The sequence below is a fragment of the Anser anser genome (genome assembly GCF_964211835.1).
Source record: "Anser anser genome assembly, chromosome: 8".
NCBI classification, from domain to species: domain Eukaryota; kingdom Metazoa; phylum Chordata; class Aves; order Anseriformes; family Anatidae; genus Anser; species Anser anser.
Window position 1 is genome coordinate 24,737,578 of NC_139728.1, and position 20,650 is coordinate 24,758,227.

General features: G+C 38.2%; 1 protein-coding gene and 1 long non-coding RNA gene across 5 annotated transcripts in view; one reads left to right on the forward strand and one right to left on the reverse strand.

The window, feature by feature from the left end:
• LOC310903394 (BEN domain-containing protein 5) overlaps positions 1-20,650 on the reverse strand; it is a 932,737-nt gene that overhangs the window by 486,791 nt on the left and 425,296 nt on the right. The window lies entirely within an intron of this gene.
• The window catches only part of LOC310903372, a 35,429-nt gene that overhangs the window by 5,769 nt on the left and 9,010 nt on the right, over positions 1-20,650 (forward strand). The window contains exons 4-5 of one of the 2 annotated variants that reach the window (XR_014587487.1): positions 1-60; positions 2,294-20,650. The exon at positions 2,294-20,650 is cut by the window's right edge and continues 9,010 nt beyond it. This is a non-coding gene — a long non-coding RNA (uncharacterized lncRNA). The other variant, XR_014587488.1, reaches the window with a different exon arrangement.

A 20,650-nucleotide genomic window follows, 5' to 3' on the forward strand; every position in this document is an offset into this window, starting at 1 on the left:
CATGCATTTTGGAAGAAAATGAGAAAAAGCCCCAAAGCCTTACTTCACATGGCTGTTCAGGTAAGGTTATTCCCTTTGGTCTCTCCCTAATCCCTAATATTAAACAATTTAACGCTGAAGCATATGTTTTAATAGTATCTGAAACTTGTTAGACAATTAGTACTCAAGTTTTCCTTGATATGCATTCAAGGATCTAGGGGAGTGTCCCTGTATTTTTGGTCTGGTACATCTGGTGGCTTTGAGTTTCACACTCAATTCTCTGTATAAGGATAACTCCAGTAGTAGGGACTATTCTTGCTATTCTGTGGATAATTATTATTTTTCCTAGTTTTATGTCTGTTTTCTGTGGTGTTTGGTGCAATGCACTATGTAAAGGAAAAAGATGTTACATAGCAGCTGCTAAATGTTCTACCATCTTTGCCAAGCTATACAGCTCTCTTATTTATGCAGGCAGACCTTGGGTAGGAGATGCCAATTAGTTCAGAACATGTGGTGTGTCCAAGCAGTAGTGGAAAGGACTATTCATATTTCTACCCACTGAAATGCAGGACATGGAAATGGAGGTATTAATATCTGTTTGAGATTCCTACTCTAATATCCACACTGAGAGATCACTGCCCAGACATTAAAATGTTTTTAGTGGTGATGTAAGGCTCGTTGCAATAGATTACCAGAAGTCATGACGTAGGAACAGGGCCCTAGCCTTAACTTCTCTACATTATTGATTTTCATTGTTTTTTGTTTGTTTGTTTATTTTACACACCCAAAAAACATAGTTCTGTGGTCAGGCTGCTTATATGCATTTGTGAAGGGCTTAATGGAATAAGGCTATTTATATTTTCTGAGAGAAGGGAAAGATGCAAGTGCCTTCATCTCTAACAGAGGAGTCATGGGAGACTATAGTGACTGACTTTAGCAATAGAAATGATGCCACTGATGGCTATGATCCTGGTGCACTTTCACTGCACCTTACAAGGTTGCTTTTTACCTCTGTCTTTACCTTTTTACCACTACCTTCCAAGTGTAGCATGATTACAACCATAAGTTGATTCTTCCCTTTTTCTCCTAAGGAAGACAAGCAATTTGTTTTCTCAACTGTGACAATACCCTCCCTCCTGGCCTGGCACATCACTTAAAGTTGGTTGGCATGATGTAAGGGAGGGGAGAGGCTGGCCTTCATCAGCAATTCTGCACAGATATGCCCATGTAGAATAAAAGCAGCCTTTTCCACACTAAGCTGCTTATTAAACAGCTCTTAATGGTCTGCAAAACCTCTTCCCTCTCCCTCCAAAAATGTGCATTGCTTTATGGGACTTGTGGGAACTACAGGCTGACTACGTAGAACTAGAAAAGGATGAATTCTAATTGAGAGATAATGTCAGTGGAATAGAACTTTGTCACAGGATAATGATCCCCTGCTGTTAGATAAATATGGAAGCAAAACTTAGGCAGTTTTTGAAAATAAACAGTGAGGTGAAGCCAAGATGTTTATATTCAGAAAGGGAAACATTCATCCCTCTGCAGTATTTCTATTTCACGGGGTTTATTAATTAAAAAAAACCCAATCCTTCCCTCCCACCCAACAAAAAACATCTTCATTAATGACCTTGGTCTTGCAAACCATCACGAATATAAGATCCTCACTGAAATCAAAAAGAGAGTTGTAAAGCTGTACTGAAAGATTCACTCCATGAAAGTAATAGTTTTGAGAATATGATCAATAACACTTAGCAACTCTTACTACTATTTTTCCACTTATTAATAATCAAATTACTAGCTATAATGAGCCAAACTACCTTTTGGCAAAACTGCTTCTTGTCAGTGGATGTATGCCAGCAGGCAATTTGGTTCAGTGTTTTACATATACACTGTATTCAGTGGGCAAATTCTGATCTGTTACCTGTTTATATTTGGAAGATATCAACAGAAGTCAGTGGGATTACAAAGCGAAAACTATGCAAGATCTGTTTACTAATGCTCTCACAGTGTCTCTCTTTAATTTACAATTAAAATTGGGAACAAAATACAGCATGCAAAATATAGTGACATTTTAAGATCTAAAGCAAAAATTCCTCACAAGTTCTATGTCAGTCCCAACCTTAGGCTATGTGTTTTACCCCCTGTTGAAGGGGAAAAGCCATTCCCCTGTTCTTGCTCCACTGGGTTGTCTGTGAATTTCATAAGGGATACAATTCAGTTATACTTGTAGGTCTCAGGTCCTCGGATACATTTTGGGTAAGTTATACAAATGAATGTCACTAACAGACTGACGAACAGGCTTGCCCCAATACAGCTTCACCTCGCTGATGCCAGCACTGGAGTAGCTTCTCTACTACCACCAGAAAGATGGCAAGAGGAAGTATTTCAAGGATGCCATCGAGGCATCGAATGCCAGCAAGCAAGCATCCCAGACATGCCAGCAGTTGAAACTCATCTCACATGACAGAACCCTACAGCACAAAGATTCAGCTGCTTCCCTTCACAATTTAAGCTCCGTTCTACCCCGAATTACAGATTCTGTCAATTGACAGTAAAGTGTCATGCATCTTTCTCCAAGAATAAGCATACTTTTAGTTAAATTGATTAAATGAATCTTGTACACTTCTGTATTGTTTTTCTGTTCTGTTATTTTCCCAAGATGGTATCTAGCTGCCAGAAATAACATTCAGGAAAATTCAGAGGGGTGATTTTTTTCTTTTTTCTTTTTTTTCTTTCTATGTGAGCATGTATAAAATAAAATCAATTAAAAAGCAGGAATGCAATTTCTAGTGGCACTTTGCAATGACTGATTAATATATTTTGAATATTTTCCACTGTAAATTTGCTTTGCTTGATTTTCTTCCCTTGGAAACTGCTATTTAGTAAAAACTAATCAACATGTCAACATTTTGTTTATTCTTAAACAGCATCATTTATTATTATTATTACAGTGTCACTTTGTTGTTTGCCATGTAGAGGATTCTACGAGCGTCAGCTCCCCACGTGGCCCAACTATTTGACATTCAGGCTGCTTGCCCCCTCTTCCACTGCTATGACAAGGTTATACAAAGTCTGCAGCCCTGCAAAAACAGGTTCCTTTGGAAGCTGAAACTCTGACAGACTTCGTACACAGCAAGGCATCCGTGACATCCTGGCGTCTGCCAGCTCTATTCTTGCTTGATTAGCTCTTGGTTACCTCAGTGATAATGTCTGGAGGCACTGATTAATGTACAATAATGGTACATCTCACTGGAAAGATAAGCTTATAGAAGATCAATTAAACAGTGGCAATTTCACATGCTACAAGCTAGAAGAATGGTACTCACAGCCTTTTCTTGGAGCTATTTTTTAATCAGTTTCTTCTGCCTGCTCTAGAATTTTCATATAAAACAGTAACTATCATGGGGGGAAAAAGAACTACCCTGAAAATGAAAGGTGACGGTACCCATTAAAATTACAAGGGAAAATGAATATGAATCAAGGCCCCTGAACATTCCTTCAGCTGTCAGAAGGTTACAAATTCTGCTTTGATGATAAGACAAGAAGTTTTTTGAAATGCAAACTTGCCATAAATGGTACATAGGAGAATGCCATTGTTTCATGCAATTACATTGTTGCCTGGGCAACCATGTACAAAAGTTAATGTAAGTACAGGTTTAAAGATGAAATGTCTCCTAAATTGGAATAAAAAACCATTTAATAGTATAGATGATCCACAGGAAAAAAAAAAAAAAGGACAAAAAAAAAAAGACCTGAATGTAACTATAAAAAGATCTCTTCTTGAGCAGGAGTATAAATTAAAGGTTACCTTCCTCCTCCAGTTTTTAGTCAGACATTTTAATAATAACAAAAGCAAAAATCTTCAGGTACTATATGTTCAATAGATATAACAATGAAAAAATTAAGAACGCAAATATTATCTTGCTATTAGAAAATTTTAGAGAGATTCATCATGTAAATAACAAAGATTTCAAAAGACAGCTGTTTTTATAAGGGCTTTTAAAACAGACAACAAATTATTTTGCCCTAGAAAACAGTACTATGGAAAAGTGTTTTATTGAAATGTATCCAGCGATTGTTCTTCCAGTAACTATATTTAATGCAGATGGGGGAGAGAGAAAGCCTATATTGTACTGGGCAGTCAGTTTTATTACTGGAATGACTACACTTCTTCCTATCATCAGCCTGGATTTAATAGCAGAATTATGGCCCATTATGTCTATTGCAATGACTTCTCCGGAACAGGGTGGCCAAAGATATATTTGAATATGAAACTAAAACACATTGTTGGATGTAGTCTTCAGGGTATTTTGCATCCCTGGTCACATGCCAAAGTGGAGAAGCATCCAGAAATCATGAAAGAGAGACCAATGAAATAGCTAAAGAGCAGAAAAGAATCATCCTTTCTCTGCATTATTATTATTTTTAATCAAAATATAATCTACAAAGAATCTTGCATTTACACCCTTACTTTTTAGCGACCATAGCTGCCTCTGATGATGATACGAGAAAAACCCTTTGTAGAATAAAAATAGTATTTTTCTCAGTTTGGAAGGAGAATTAGAAATACTCTATTTTGTTTTCCTTTCCTTTCAAATATGTGTACTGTATTTTAAAGAAAGATAAAATGTTCCTCTGCTTTTGTCACTGTAACCTTAAACAAAAAAGTCTCCGGTATTTTGGAGGGACAAAGCACAGGAAAACATATTGAAAGGAACAATGCTGAACTACTGGATACATAGAGTAGCTGACCTAGCAGGTCTTTTCCATCTCTTATTTCTTTGACTGTGAGAAATGGTAGAAATGCATAATAAAGTCCAACAAATATTCAGTAAGACACCAAGTAACACAGGATAATACAATTTTGCCTATGTTAGGAAACAGTAACTGTATTTTGCTGGAAAAGTCAGGTAGGAAGAAAAGAGATTTCTGGCTGATGTTGAAAGAAAAACCTCTTTGTGCTAATCCAGTTGGGCATGATTTTCACAAGTGCAGAACACTTAAAACTCCACTTGAAGTCAATAGAAGCTGCAAGTGCTCAGCACTTCTGAAAATCAAGCCCCTCGGGAACTGGTGAAGAACAAAGAGCAAAGAACTTGTGCATTGGATAAACTGACTGTCAAAATTTGTAGAGCTGCCATCATCTTCTCATTTAAACATGTTCTTAACACCTTCCTCTGCCTCTGAGTGATAGCTACAAGTCACTCCAATCTGGCACTGGTGAGGCAAGCAGCAAGCTAAGGTTTCTGCTTTTATGCTAATGCATTTGTTTCAGAATTATCATCATGCCTGTACCAAACCCTCATCTGTCCTTGTTTATCTATTTAACACACCTGTTTGTGCCTTGTTTCCTACCCAGGTTGATGTTATTAGAACAGATACCTCCATAAAACATCAATTAGAGGTAATCAGTTCTCTCTCTCTCTTTTTTTTTTTTTTTTTCAATTTGTTATAAGGGCTCTCTCCATACTTGGGAGACCAAAAAATCCATAAATTATTCAGCTTCACCACAGTGGTTATTAACCTGAGCTTGTAGAAATGCAAAATTATCAAGTTCACATTACAAACCACAGGTAATTGGAAGGTATCAAACTCTGTGCGTCTGTCAGATTATATCAACACAGTTAAGAACAAAAAAGGAACTGAACATTGAACCCATCTCTGAAAAATGTACCAGTCACTTCAACAATTGTAGTTTGCTCCTGAGGAAATGTGAAAACTTAAGACCACGTCTGTGCAATGAAGAAATGAGATCTTATTGGAATTCTTATGAGGAAGAAATGTCTTGGTATGACTCATAAAATAATAATAGTATGAATAATACTTTGTATTGTTTTAGTGCCTTCTATCTCAGAAGCTGAAAGTAACTTTATAAAAATTAATGGATTAAGCATGTCAATACACCTTTGAGGTGTACCGTTATCTTTGTTTTACAGATAGCAAGCTGAAGGCAAACAGATTCTAAATGCCTTGCTGGACTAACACTTGGAGAAAGCTCCAAATACAGCCCTTGCAGGAAATGTAGGCCTTCTGAGGAATCAGGGCAAAATTATCAGTTCATTTGTCATTATAAACCAGAGGATACCAAAATGATTTTGAACCTGATGGTCAATGACATTTGAGAGAACACAAGTCTCAATAATTGCTAATTTCCTCCTGAAGTCTGGAGGGTAGAGAAGACAAAGATCCAATATAGTGTTCCTCTGACATCAAGTTATATGTTTCCTATATCTGTTGTTTGGCGACAATCCCTAATAATCATCATGAACATAGAGTTCAGGACAAGCCATAGGTTTTTTCCCCCACCCACTGGATCTCATGGAGCATGTTTTGGGATGAGGGTGAGAATTGGGGTTATCATGGTGGGGTTAGTGGACACAGATCTGTAGGATAATGGGGTTAAATAGTTCTGCTAATAGAAAAATGATATGTGCTTAGTTAATAAACAAAATTTATTTCAGGACCCCCCCGTTAGAAAAAAAAACATCAAATACCTGAGCGCTAAAATACGTCTTTGAATAACTATCCTCCATTTATGCCAAATGACATAAGCTTGGATAGCCACCAATCCAGTGTACTTCAGAAAAAAATCTTAATCTGTCTGAAATGGAAGAGCTGTCACACTGAGATAAGCTAGGAAACCACAGTTTTACTAAAAATTGCTAACTGGAAATTCTTTCTGTAGCAAGGTAAACAGTTCCAGCTAACATACTTTCTACAGAGTCAAAGGAAATATTTTCAAAGGATAACTGAGGTTCACATACCAAAATGCATATGAATTTCTCTGTGCTACTTATATCCTTATCTTTATCATGATTGGACTCCTATCGCACTGCCAATTTAACAAAAGTGAACTTCAAAAATCTGAGTACACATTCCTGTTTTCAATTGCAAAAATATTTGTCTGTAGGCATAAACGTAGTCACGCAGAAATGTGAATAGGTAAGCTTCAAACTAATGGAAAATCTATCTGGATGCATATCATGGGGACAAGCCAGAACTATATGGTTTATTTAGACCCTTGGATTCAGTCAGGCCAGATCTTACTGACCACAGCAACTTCTGGAAACATGCTGTTGTTGGTGTATTATTCATGTACTGCTACATAAAATTAACACAGAAATGAGCACATATTGGGTACAGGCCCAGTACAAAAAGCTCCCCCCTAATATGTTTACTACTAATGTTTATTACTAATGTGTGGAAATAAACTATTTGCTTTACCTTCTCCCTAAAGTGACACAAGTATAATGTTGGCAAATGTAACATGGACACTTTTCAATCTTATGTAGATTTTAAAGACTGCTACAAGAGTCACATGGATGCCTTCAAAAGATTAAGTTTGCATGTGTGTGGATATGTGGCTGTGTGTGTGTGTGTGAGGTATGGAAGACTACCTACTTCATTTCAGCTCAATCGTAAAGCTCTAGTAGTACTAAATCATCATACCACTAGGGCTAGATATCTTTGAAGAATCTGCACTTGAAGCTGTCCCAATCTCAGATCTGATTCTTTTTATCTCTTCAGATCAGTTGAGCATGCAATATGTTAGAGAGCAGTGTAGAAGCATAGCTGATGAGTTCCCCATTTAATAACAATTTGAGCAAAAAAGAAGAATTTTCCAAGTCTTCAGAACTGTCCCAGAGTCAACTGCCTTTGCTCAAGCTCATCATCTGTATTTGTAAGTAGTTAAGACAGACGTGGTTTTGTAGGATGCCTCCAGTACAGTAAGTTTACAGAGGACCACAAGGTTCAACAAGTTTGATTCGCTGTGTGATACGATTCAATCCCTCAATGTAAAGGCTCCTAAATCCCAGTGAGAGAACACACCAGCTAAGCATACCGGAGGGAGAGCAGCACAGTGGCAACACACTGACAAGCCGATTCGATTTCAATTAGCATTTCAGCTTCAGCTGACAAGTCAGAAAGACAGAGTGGGGGAAACATACACGCAAGGCAGCGATACTCAGTGCACAAACTCAGCAGACAGGGAAATAATGTAAAGGCTGCTTGATTTGCAAATTGACTCATGCGGTAAAATCAGTTTCCTTATTATTTTACAAGACAGAAAATTAAGGGGGGGATGTATAATTAGATAAAATTATTTCAATCTGAAAGAAAATATCAGGAAAATGTGAACAGTTCAGACACCTGTTAAAAATGCTGTAGAAGTAACAGGCAAGGGGAGCTTCTCTCCTGGTCGAAGGTGACAGTAAACCTGCCAAAAGGTCCAGGAGCTGCTGCCGTCACTGAGCAGAAGCAAAAGTGGCCACCTGCTAATTAAAGGGTCTGAGTTAGTACCAAAAATTTTAAGGCTACGGGATTTCCCACCAGTTACAAGCTGAACGGATGCAAAAGTGAGGATCTATTACAACCGGCATTTTTGGTGAAAATGAGCTGCACTTCAGATCTGTTTTCCCTTGGGGTTTTGATGAAGGGGGACAGATGGTTGGATAATTTATACCATTTGGCATGTGGCTACATTTGGGAAAAAAAAAAAAAAAAAAAAAGAGAGAGAAGAAAAGAAACCAAGAGAGACAGACAGACATGAACTATACATATCTGAGCAGAGATGCAATCATTTTAGACACAGATCTGCACAGGCAACACCACCAGTACATGTCTCTAAATATTATAATGGCAATTTTAAATGAAAGATAGGGATTGGTGACTCCACTGCAGAGAAATTAGAGTGGATAATATGAACACTGATTCTTTAAAACACTCCCATCTGAAGATCTCAATTTTGTTTACATGAATACATGATTATGCTTTTCACCTCATATTTCTTTCTTCCTAACATCTCACGTATTACCTCCTCTGGTACTTCAACTTGACGTAAATACTACCATTTGTCTTGTACAGTATTGAAATTAGTAAAGTTCTCATTTCACTTTCAGAAATGATCACATTAAAAAAAAATTCAAATGCAGTGCTCATGTGCAGCTTCGTGATATTCAGAGTACCTGCAATTGGAGATAAACTTGATGGACTAGTAAACGCTCCACATTCTCAAATCTGAGTATGGGAAATCACTACAAGGTCACTACAAAGGAAAACACAGCAAAATGAGGGTAATTTTCAGCTTTTCTTCCTGTAGAAGTGAGGTTTATGTTAAAAAAATCCCCTTTTGACTGTCAGTTCCCTCCATACCACCATACCCACCAGCCAATATTCACCAAAATTCTCAAAGCAATCTCACTGATATTGCAGATAGAGAAAGATAAAGGAGAGACACTCAGGCAGGTTCCCCAGCTGAGGGCAAACTCACAACCTGCACTTGACAGTGCATCACACACCACAGCACCCAAACAAAGCAACGCCATGGGGCGCTGGCATGCACAGCCCACTGCTTCCACACCTATCTGCAAAACCAACGTCAACCAACTACCTTGCTTGAGGGCCCCCTGGCTGCTGGAGGCATGATGCTCACCTCAGCAGCCTCTGTTTCCAGCCCTGGCTCTTCTCAGCAGCTAACATTTACTCTCTTAACCCTGTTTCAAGACCAGCCTCCTTGGGAAGGTCTCGGAAAAAGCCAAAGCAATCAGAATACGTAAGGAGAGCTGTGTCAAATCTAAAGCTGTAAATATTAAAAACCCATTGCATGAATATTGCAAAGCTAAATGCTGCACGTTGGCAGAACGCCCGCAGTTGCCGGTGACCTTCTTTGGGAAGGGAAGGCCGACCTCCAAACAGCCGTGGGGGCTGCGCCTGTTTGTGTTTATCGTGCATAAATACACGTTGGTCTGTTGACCAAATTCACGGGACATTTACAGTAGTTATTAAACCCGATCTGTATTGTTTCAACCTTTCTAGAGCTCTGCCAATGTTTGTACAGTAAATGCTCTCATCTACAAAAGATGAGGAAAAAAAAAAAAAAAGAAACTGAAGCACGATGCTATTGGACTCACAGGCCCTCCCTCGCAGGCTGAGCGGTTTGCTGGGGCTGGTGCACAGGGAGAGGTGTGAGACCAGCATGGGACTCCCCGACTGCAGCCCCAGGACATGCCACTTCCCAAAAGCTAAAGCAGAAGGCAGCAGCTCTGTCTGGGCCACACACAAGCCTCTACAGAGACTGCAGTGGCTGGTATGGACTCTGATGTGTTTGCACCAAAAATGCCTGCTGCAGCTTGTTGGCGTGGCCTGGGGGAGAGGCACACAAGTGGCATTCTGAAGAGCAACGGGGAAAATTTGGAAAGGTTTTGGAAATGCTCAGCACTTACAGCTTGTGCAGAATGACAAGAATGCCTTGCTTTGTTTCCTGGACTTGAATTTTGAGTGTGAAACCATCTCTTTGACTATTAAAAATGCAGACAAACCCCATCATAATTAATCTGAATTTACTCTGGTGGAACAAAACTCAGAACCAGCTTTGAAAATCCCAGTAATTTTACAGTGGAAAAAAATACCACAGGTCTTTTAATAGTGGAAGTGTTGGTGAACACCTTAGGCACATCTCTGGCACTAGAGGTTTTTATTCACTGGGCTTTTAATTTGTTTTCACAGCAGTTTGAACAAATTGAATTTGTTAATTAAAGCAGTAAAATGAAATGCTGAACATTATTGACTAGATGCTAATTACATTAGAAGAGATATCGGGGGAGGGAGGAGTCCTTGTTTTCAATAGCCAGGACAAATCATATTAAGAGAGACAAGTGATCGGTCTGAGCCTAAAATCTGCAGGGAAAAAATTGTTTTCATGTTGTGGTTTAATGTTTATCATTCATGATCTTCAATTGGCAATACCAATAGAAACATGATTACTGCAGCTTGCTATTGTACCTCTTTTCAAATTTCACTCTAGTTTATAACATTCACTAAGCAGAGGTCATTACACAATTAAATGCAATGATGCTCACTGTGCTAATCAGGGAGGACATTATTTTAAAGTTGGCCTCATGAAAATGCAAGCAGCTCACATTCCACCTCTGAAAAGCCCTTTGAGTCTTCAAGCTGTAACTTTTAGTATTAAAAAAATTAAAATCAATTAGATTGTTTTTTTCTTCACACTGACTTTGATTTTATGACCTTAATTTCCATATTAGCTTAATATTTTCAATAAAATTTTAATTTTACCTTTCATCTACTTGTTTGAGAATGGTTGGAACTTGGTATTACTTTATTCAATATAATTTAACATGAATCTATACCATATCCTTCTTGCTAATGTCCAATAACCAGTTTCTGCTATGGTAATACCTGGACCCAAACCTGAACGCACTTTTTTGAACCAACATATATTCACCAAATGAATTTATGATCAAAGAAAAATCCTGTAAAATCTCATCGATGTGAAAACACCAAGAGATTTTCATCCCTGAGGTACCTAAGTCAGGTTCGAAAATACTACTGAGGCCCTAAATCTCTTAACTGATACTGAAAGTTGTACCCAACATGCATAAGTTTCTTTCCAGACTGAAGATGTAGGTACAAAAATATGTGAGTCAAAAAAACAGCTTATGCTTTCAGAGTTATATTGACTCTGCAGTACTAACAGGTGTAATAAAGATTACTATAAGCTTTCTGTGTCACTGCCGTTAGAAGATGATTCAGAATACAGAGAGAGGATTTGCTGAGTAAGAGCAACCATTTTTAGATTGACAGTTTTCTTCCTCTCCCCTGTGCTGATAATCATGTTCCTCTTTTTGAACACCACCAAGATACTTAGTGCTTTACAGAAACATAAGGAGACTTTTAAAAGGAATGAAGGCATATCATTCTAAAAGGCATCAAAGTCTCTGCTGCTCAAAAATACACTGTAAACAATAGACGATGTTGCATTAAAAAGACACAAAGAACAACTAGCACAGAGAATCAGTTTTAAAGCTTACTGGGCAGAGGGAGTAGATGTTTTTCTTCTTTTAGAGTCACAGCAGAGAAATGGCAATAAAATGATGAAGAACTGATACATGCAAATGAAATAAACTGAAGCAACTATTTGTATGTCTGGAAAACAGGGGCAGAGCAACAAAAAACAAAACAAAAAAGCATCAACTGCAACCATCAGTAACAGCAGAACCAGCTGCAAAGCAAGGCACTACCACCTGCATTAGCTTAAACAATGAGTGCAATAAAGCCCCAAACATAGCAAGGTGATAAATTAAAGGTTCTCAGGTCTGGCATGTTGAGAGTGTCTTAATAAGGACAAAGAAAAAGAAAACAAAACAAAACAAATACTCTTCCTGTTACTTGTTAAAAGCGTGTGCTTTGTCCTCCTTTCCAGTACTTACAAACAACACACAGAATGGCCTAAATGGCACATTTGTTTTTTATTTCTTTGGGGGAGTTAATTGCCTGAGAGCAATGCAACCTGGCTGGGCTCAGTATGGTCCCAACATTGCAAATGCTCACCCCATGTGTAACTTCATGCATTCAAGCAGGCTCATTGAATTTGTGTGCATGTTTACTTGCACAATGAACACTTCAAGCACGGACAGTGCTAAGGAGTCTGGAGGCTCTGGGAACAGGGCTGCTCCAGTCTCTCCAGCCTGGAAAAAAGCCAGCCAAATCGCTGCTCATACATTGGAAACCACTCTGTGCATGTGCCGTTAGTCTGAAGAGTCAGGATAGACCTATTATGCATAAGTAAGGGGTAAATTGTAGCTGATTTTCACAGTGGTTCTAGCTATTTAGAAAAGCAGCAGCTTCCTCCAAACATAGTTAGAAAAGCTGTCTCACGCGCCTTTTATTAAGAACATGGAATGTGACCTTATAATATGGAAAATTAGATACAATACAGACAGCTGACAGTTTCAGCATTGGCTGATGGGTCTGCAGAGACTTGCAGATGTACAAGCTGGACCTCTGGGAACCCACCTGTTAAGATGACACAAACTTCAAATAGAACCAAGAACTCGTTCTCAGCATATTATTTTTTAAAGTCCTTACTTAAAGATAGCAGTCAAGAGTCTGGTCCCACCTGCATAACCTTATTCCGCTCTTTCACTTAGCAAAACTAAGCTGTTTGGGATCCAAAGCAAACAAGATTGGGGTCTGGCTATTTCAAGCATCTATGGCAATTCTTTAAATCAGCCTATACACCAGATATGAATCTAGATCTTAATATATTTAAGTGTATCTTTGATGTATCTAACAATACATTTTTTGAAAGCCTCTTCCCTTTGCTAGTTATAATGGTCTATTGATATATACTTGATCTACATTCTAAACTGAGTGGCTTGGTCGTTTGGTTTGTCTGAGAAGCCTTCCGAACAGCCCATTTACCTTGGGTCTTTTAGAATAAGGTGCATATAACAAAGTGAAGTTCAAGCTTGAGCCGAATTTTTGGCCACGGAAATGGAAGAGCTACGAATTAGAAACCTGAAGTAAAATGCATGCAAATGCTATCCAAAGGAAGTTATTAACACTAATGCTTCTGAGCTCCTGCTGTGTTGCTGTGGTTTTACAGATACTCAGTGTAGGTCTGTTGCGCAACAAAAGAATTTAGCTCTATGTTTGCATGAAAGAAGGAATAAATTTGTTACAATCAGTAAGCAAAATTCAAAAGGATTGGACATCTGCCTTGGAATATGCTTGCTATACAGAAAACAGTTTAATATTGGCAATGAAACAAATCTAAGAAGTGTACAGGAGCTAATTAAAAGAGACGTGCTTAGAAAACAGATATTAAAATAACAGTCCACTAGTTTTGGATTAGAGAAGAGAAACCATAAAGATAGAGAATAAGTTTTATGGTGATGATTTTCTGATGTTGCCAGACAGCCCACTTGTTAAAACTGTCTTGATAACAGCACAGTATGACACTTGAAGTAGTGAAAAGGCCATGGAAGCAATACAGTTCCATAATGCTGTGTTTTTAGCTTTGGTCTTTAACAGTCTCCTTGACTGCTGATCGTTAAGTGCATGGCAAAAAAAAGTAAACTTTACAAACAGTACATGAAGGTATGATCTTATACCTTCCCATCAGAAACACATAATAAAGGAAGGAGCAGCTCTAATTTACAACGTCAGATGTATCAGAGGAAAACACACAGAACAAATTTACAATGTAATTACTATCTAGATGTTTTATCAATATATCCAAGAAATATAAAAATAAATGCCCAGGGTGGCAATTATCTGTCTGCATATTCACTACTTTTTTTTTTTTCTTTTTCCCCAATCAAAACTTAAACTGAAAAGTCTGAAAAGTGTGCATTTGGCTGTGCCAAGAATTTTGCTGCAGGACTGCTCCATTTCACTCATGTTCTGGCCTGAAGAGGTTAATCTCTGGCACCAGAGGGATATTTGCCTTTTTTTTTTTTTTTTTTTGCTATTTTTTCTTTATTTGTCTTTTTATGTTTCTTTCTTTGTCTTAAACAATTCAATTCAAATTGTGACTTCACAAGAGAGAGAGAATTTCACATTTTCCATGTGATGAAAAATCATCTCTCCTTTAAACTTCAAATGTAATTTGGCTATTGACTTTTCTGAGCCACTAGAACTCAGGACTATGATCTGCAGGATGAAGAATCATGGACAGTAAGAAACTCTGGGCAACATTATGCTCCAGAGCTGATTGGGTTTTTGAGAGTTGCATCTGGCCTACAAAAATCAAAACTTTGCTTTCTACTGTTCCTCCACCTGCATTTCAGGAAAGCAAGCACTACAAGGATTGCTTGTTAGAGAGCACATCTAGCCCTCAGAAAAGTTTCAGGAGCTACAACTGGCTCAGAAGAAACTAGAGTTACAAAATGACCTCAGTGCCCTTCCTCGTGCAGCTCTGTGGCAGCTAGCAATAATCTGTGTCGTATTTTGGGAAGTCAGTAGAACATCATGATGAAGAAAAGCCCTAAAAATAAAAATAAAAAGCCAAGGATATTGATACCAGCACCCAATTTGGACAGCCATTTAATTTTCAATTTCCACTAATTCCTAAATGTGGTCAATGAACATGAAGAATTTCAGTACATTACCTCCAGAACAGATTAAAGCTACAATCAAAAGCAATAAACTAAAACACAAAACATAATTGAAAAAGTAGGAACCGCAAGTCCTTGGTCAGCCTAATGGATGTAGAAACTGAAGCAATTTGTGAGCACGCATTCAGTTCTGTCTGAACAGTCCCCTACCACATTGATGACGAAGCAGTAGACCATAAATTTTGTCACAGGAGTGTTAGAATCAAATTAGCAGTGAGACAAAAACGTATCTTACCTCTGACAAAAAATTACCTCCGGATTTATATTAGAAGAAGAAATTTATATTGCAGTGGCTTGGGTTAAACTTAAGACATTGTTGTGGTTTAACCCGGCCGGCAGCTAAACACCACACAGCCGTTCGCTCACCCTCCCCCCTCCCTCTCTGGGATGGGGGAGAGAAACGGGAAAGTGAAGCCGGTGAGTTGAGATAAAGACAGTTTATTAAGACAGGAATATAATAATAACAATAATAATAATAATAGTGATAATGATAATAGTATTAATAATAATAATGTGTAAGAAAACAAGTGATGCACAATGCAATTGCTCACCACCCGCTGACCGATGCCCAGCCTATCCCCAAGCAGCCGGCCCCCCCACCCCAGCCAGCCACCCCTATATATTGTTTAGCATGACGTCAGATGGTATGGAATACCCCTTTGGCCAGTTTGGGTCAGCTGTCCTGGGTCTGTCCCCTCCCAGCTCCTGCTGCACCCCCAGCCTGCTCGCTGGCAGGACAGAGCGAGAAGCCGAAAAGTCCTTGGCCTGGTGTAAACACTGCTCTGCAACAATTAAAACATCAGCATGTTATCAGCGCTCTTCTCATCCTAATCCAAAACATAGCACCCTACCAGCTACTATGAGGGAAAATTAACTCTGTCCTAACTGGAACCAGGACACACATATTTGCATTTATTCAAAAGCATCTGCACTGAAGGTGTTGCCAGAGCTCTAACGTTAATATGGAAACATGCACATATGTAGCAAACATTTTCTTGTAATGCTGTTCTGGGAAGAGTGCACCTACCTACACAAAAACTAGACTGCGTTCTTCATAAAATGCTGCAAATCAAATGTGTAAAGGTATGAATCTCTCATTAAACTTTTTTTTTTTTTCTCCAGTGAAACTGTATGTTAATGTGCAAGACAACCCAAATGTGAGGGCTATCCCAGCACTACAGCAGGTGACACTGTAAGCTAAACACTGACCTCTGTAGTACAAGAGGTAATCGTTGTGTTCTCCATTACAAGCAACACTGCAGAACTGTTACCAGTAATGGTACCCATCACAGAATGTTGTAGCTGGGTGATTTAAAGGAGAAGAGTCTGGACTTTGAATTTCTTTGTTTTGCCATTCACATGCTATGGAGTCTTAGATTCTTTCAGAGCCGATGTTATGCCAATGCACTCATTACAGTTTAGCTGAGGTCTGTGTATTGTTCTTCATATATATTCACAGCATACAGTAAACTCTAATAGCTCCTTTGGAGCTGTTACACTGTATGCTGTAAATGGTTATTAACAATAGTATTCATTCATTCACATGTAATGGATTCATAATAGCAAAAGTAGAGTGAAAATCTTACACTGTAATATGAAAAGTAGATACTGCATAAAGGCAGCATTTTAATACTCAGTACTCTGATTTAATTATTTTTAAAATATCAATAGGTCCTGGTTCAGTAGCTTGTAAAATTACACAAGCCAAAGCAGCCTTTAAGTCAAAGGAGCACAATGAACAGTGTGCACAAAGCCAGAGATTTCCACAGACTCAACTGTCCCCACAGATCTGCCAATGTTAGGGATGGGAATCCTCTCACATAAGGGTCTCTGCCAGTAAATTGTCACTAGGAGGAAGAGATTTCCCACCCCATGAGCTGTCCCGTTCCTGGCAGTGCCCCACACAGGACACCCATCCTCCAGGCACTGACAGGTGCTCCAGGCAGTTGCACTCCATGTGCTCCAAGAAGTTATGCCCTACAGGAACAAATTCTGCTTGTCCAAACTGGACCAGTCCCCAAAAGACCTCCTGAGGGAAAACATTCATTTTCAACCACAGTATACACTACCAGAGCCTAATTTTTTTCCACTGCTTCCCTCCCTACTAATTTGAAGTAAAAACAGTCTTTCCTTTCAGGTTATTTTAGGGTTTCTTTATGCTTAAAGCCAGCTAATGTCAACCAAAGGAACAAATTTTAAAATGGAGCTACTAGCAAACCATGAACACACTGAGTGAGGACTGACATACGCTGCTGTGAGAAAGCAGTTGAACTTCCACTATAGGCTTGTTCAAGTCATGTTTTATTTATCTAAGGGTTTAGTACATTTGGGAGCATATTTTCCATGGATGTTTTTTAATAACCCAGGATGACTTCTGTAGTGCTTCTCTCAGCAAAGCCTTAGATGGCAGAAAAACATGAGAATACCAGGTCTCATTATTTCAGCTTAGTAATTGGTTTCTTTAGTCATCCAGAAGTCTAATGGAAACTGTAAACTTCAATACAAATTTAGCTTTAGTTGGTATCCTCTGAATACCACTAATTTAGCCATTAGTTAGATTGCCTCGTAACCTAAATATAATGCCTTTGTTCTCAAGCAACAAGATGAAATAGAAGAAGAAAAAAATACATGTTCACAATAGTCAGGACAAGATATGCAGCTAAAAGTAGTTTCTACCAAAACATCTGAGCAGATTCACATATAACATGTAAGGTATTGGTGCTTGTGTCTAGCACAGTCACAGGGAGATACATTTTTAAAGGATTCACTGGATAAGCTGTTTAATGAAGCTGAGTCCAACACCCAGTAAAATCCACCAGCAGTTATTTATCACAGAAGACTAATTTGCTGGAATACTTGAATAGTTTATGTGGAATGGTAAAGAGCAAATGTTTTTCTTTCTTTCACTATTTCTTATTTTTATTGGGTTGTACAAAGATACTGTAATTATACTGACATAAACCATGTTCTAATTTACCTGTGTTTTACAGCTGTTGTTTCTGAGCTTACACTAAAGGTCAACAGCACCATTTGTAGCTCTGGCAGGGGCATTCAAAAGGCTCTTACAAATTGGTAACATTTTGGAAAAACAGAATCAAGAAAATTATAGCTGCTATGCCATTTATTTGTCTGCCTATTAAACAACTATTTCCACATACTTTATATGTGTAACTATTTAATATAATTATTGAGTGGCAATGACATTTTATAGCAATGGAAACAAAGAGCTAATATGTTAACCCCCAGGACCCAATCTTTCCAAGGTGAGTGTTTGCTCATTATATTCAAATTAGCAGAGATACAAAAGCATAGGCAGTTATATAGATTATCTTTTCTGCAAATATATGTAGAACACTCCAAAATGATTTGATTTTTCTTTTTTTTTTTTCTTTTTTTTTTCCCCCTGGCTATAAATAACTGAAAAGATACACTTGTGGTTCATGCTAAAACTGAATCTTAAACTATGAATATCACAGAAGAAACCAATTGTTCTTTTAGATCTGAATGACAATGTTTACTTCCATAGCATAACTATCTCTTTGTTCATAGGAATGAAAAATAAAGCTTAATATATTCAAAGCTTCATTGCTATTAGCAACAGACAAGCCTGCTTTGCCTCAGACCACAATTGATTAAAAATAATATTCAATTGTAATTATCAAGATTGTACCCAATCACAAGTGCTATTGTATTGCAAGCATATTCAAAACTTCACGGACAGAGGGCAGTGAAGGAGGTTAGAAAATCTTAATGTGAAAGCAAATTGTATTATTTGCATAGTGCATTTAATCTACAGCAAAACCAAAGTCATTTCTTCTTCATTCCTAGTTTGTATTTTTATGTTTAACTATGTTTTGAGTGGTGCCAATTACCAATGTGATAGTTCCAGACTTGATTATCTCCCTGATTTTAGAGAGTCCTGTTCCATTGATAAGAATCTCTGGTATACAGTCTGTATCACACAATGCTGCTCCATGCTTGATTTTGAGTTAAAAGGACCATAAATCCTACTTGGCAACCTGGTCTGCTGGAATAATGGAGAGTGCTTGGCAGCAGTGGCTGAGCTGTAATTCAAGCTCATCTTCTCAGACAACTGGAGAGGGACACACATGGCCGCAGAACTCATTTCAGAGTCTGAAAGCCATTAAACATCTTTTGCTGGCTTCCACACGAAGGAGTGTGATGCCAGAACCTCAGTGCCAAGGGATACCCAAAGGGAAGGCATATGGTCTGCTTTCACTTGTGCTGAAGAGTTCATTCTTGTTATTTAAAGAAATAATGGAATGTATGCTTCTTTCTTCATCAACAGCTTGGCTGTTTTAGAGGAGGAATATTGATATACGATTAAATCAAATACAATATCAGTGTCCTTCACACTGTGCACTGGCTGTGTCTGCAAAATGGTGGGATGGGCAGAGGAGGAAGGAAAAGTCCCAGGAGAGAATCCAGCTGATTCTTGTGTTCCTCTAAGGAGTCCCTTGAAAAGTGCAAGAAGCATCACTCCACTGTGCTCTGCACACACGGTAAAGCCATGTTTTGGGCATTACCCAGAACAATTAGTGCTACTCCTGATGTATAGCAAGTACAGAAGATACACTCTCTGGCAGAAAAGAAAGCTTGTAAAAGCTATCAATTACACAACTTTTTCCTTGTGTAATCAGCCCCTACATGATCTACTTTCACATCAAAACCCTCCTTTTAGCACAAAACTGAAATCTACTATAATTAAAGTCAATATTATTAAAGTTGCCAGTACAGCATATTAGAACCATGTGTAGAAAACCTACAGTTGTTTTAGAGCAACTGTTACAGCAAGTGCTCATTGTAAGTCTTTACTTCATCCCATGTAGGAAAGGAAATTTTGGTTATTTTAGGATTCAAAGACTGGCTTTGACATAAATACTAAACATAACCAACCATCAGAAATAAGGAACAGAGAGCAGGTATAAAGAATTAGAGGAAATCAGTGAGAATAACCTGGAATGGTGTTGGAATTCCCCACATCTTTATACCAAGTGTATTTACAGAGGAAAAGAAGTGGAGATGGTGCTGTATAAGCAGAGCAATGCTTCAAGCCTTTTAGATCTGCTACTCTTTACAGCTCATTTGAAGCCTTGGCTAAATTTGTTGAATCAATACTCAGGCAGCTGTTTTGATAATTTCACTCTGATGGCATTTATCCTGGAAGGACAGACAAAGGGGAAAAGCAATCATCCCAACAAGGTCCAAAGTCCTCAAAGGTTTCCAAGGCAAAAACAGATTGAAACATCAGACACCAACTTGCTGAGAAGAACACCATGAAAACCTGCAGCTGGTATTCTTGAGCAATATTGGCTGACTTGGAGTCAGGGAAAGAATGATGTGGCAAGACAGACAAAGGTAGCATTTGTAACAAAAATGTGAACCAATTTACATATATCAATTCTTTTTAATAAAATACAAGTTAATCTCTAAATACCCAGATTGGTGACTCTACAAAAATCTGACATCTGACTTGATATTATGACATGCCTGTTCCTTCCTGCCCTCATCTTTTTTTCCATTTAGGAATGAATTTTGCAATCAAATGATTGCATAAGAACCAAGTTTCATAAAATAGTTAAAAAACAAGTCAGATAAATGCAAGCAGGTACTACTCAACCTCCCAGAGTAAACACACTAATGGAAGGCTAATTAATCCATTAAGACACACGCTACAACAAGACAATGAAACTGAACATAGAAACATCAATTTTATAACTCACTGTGCT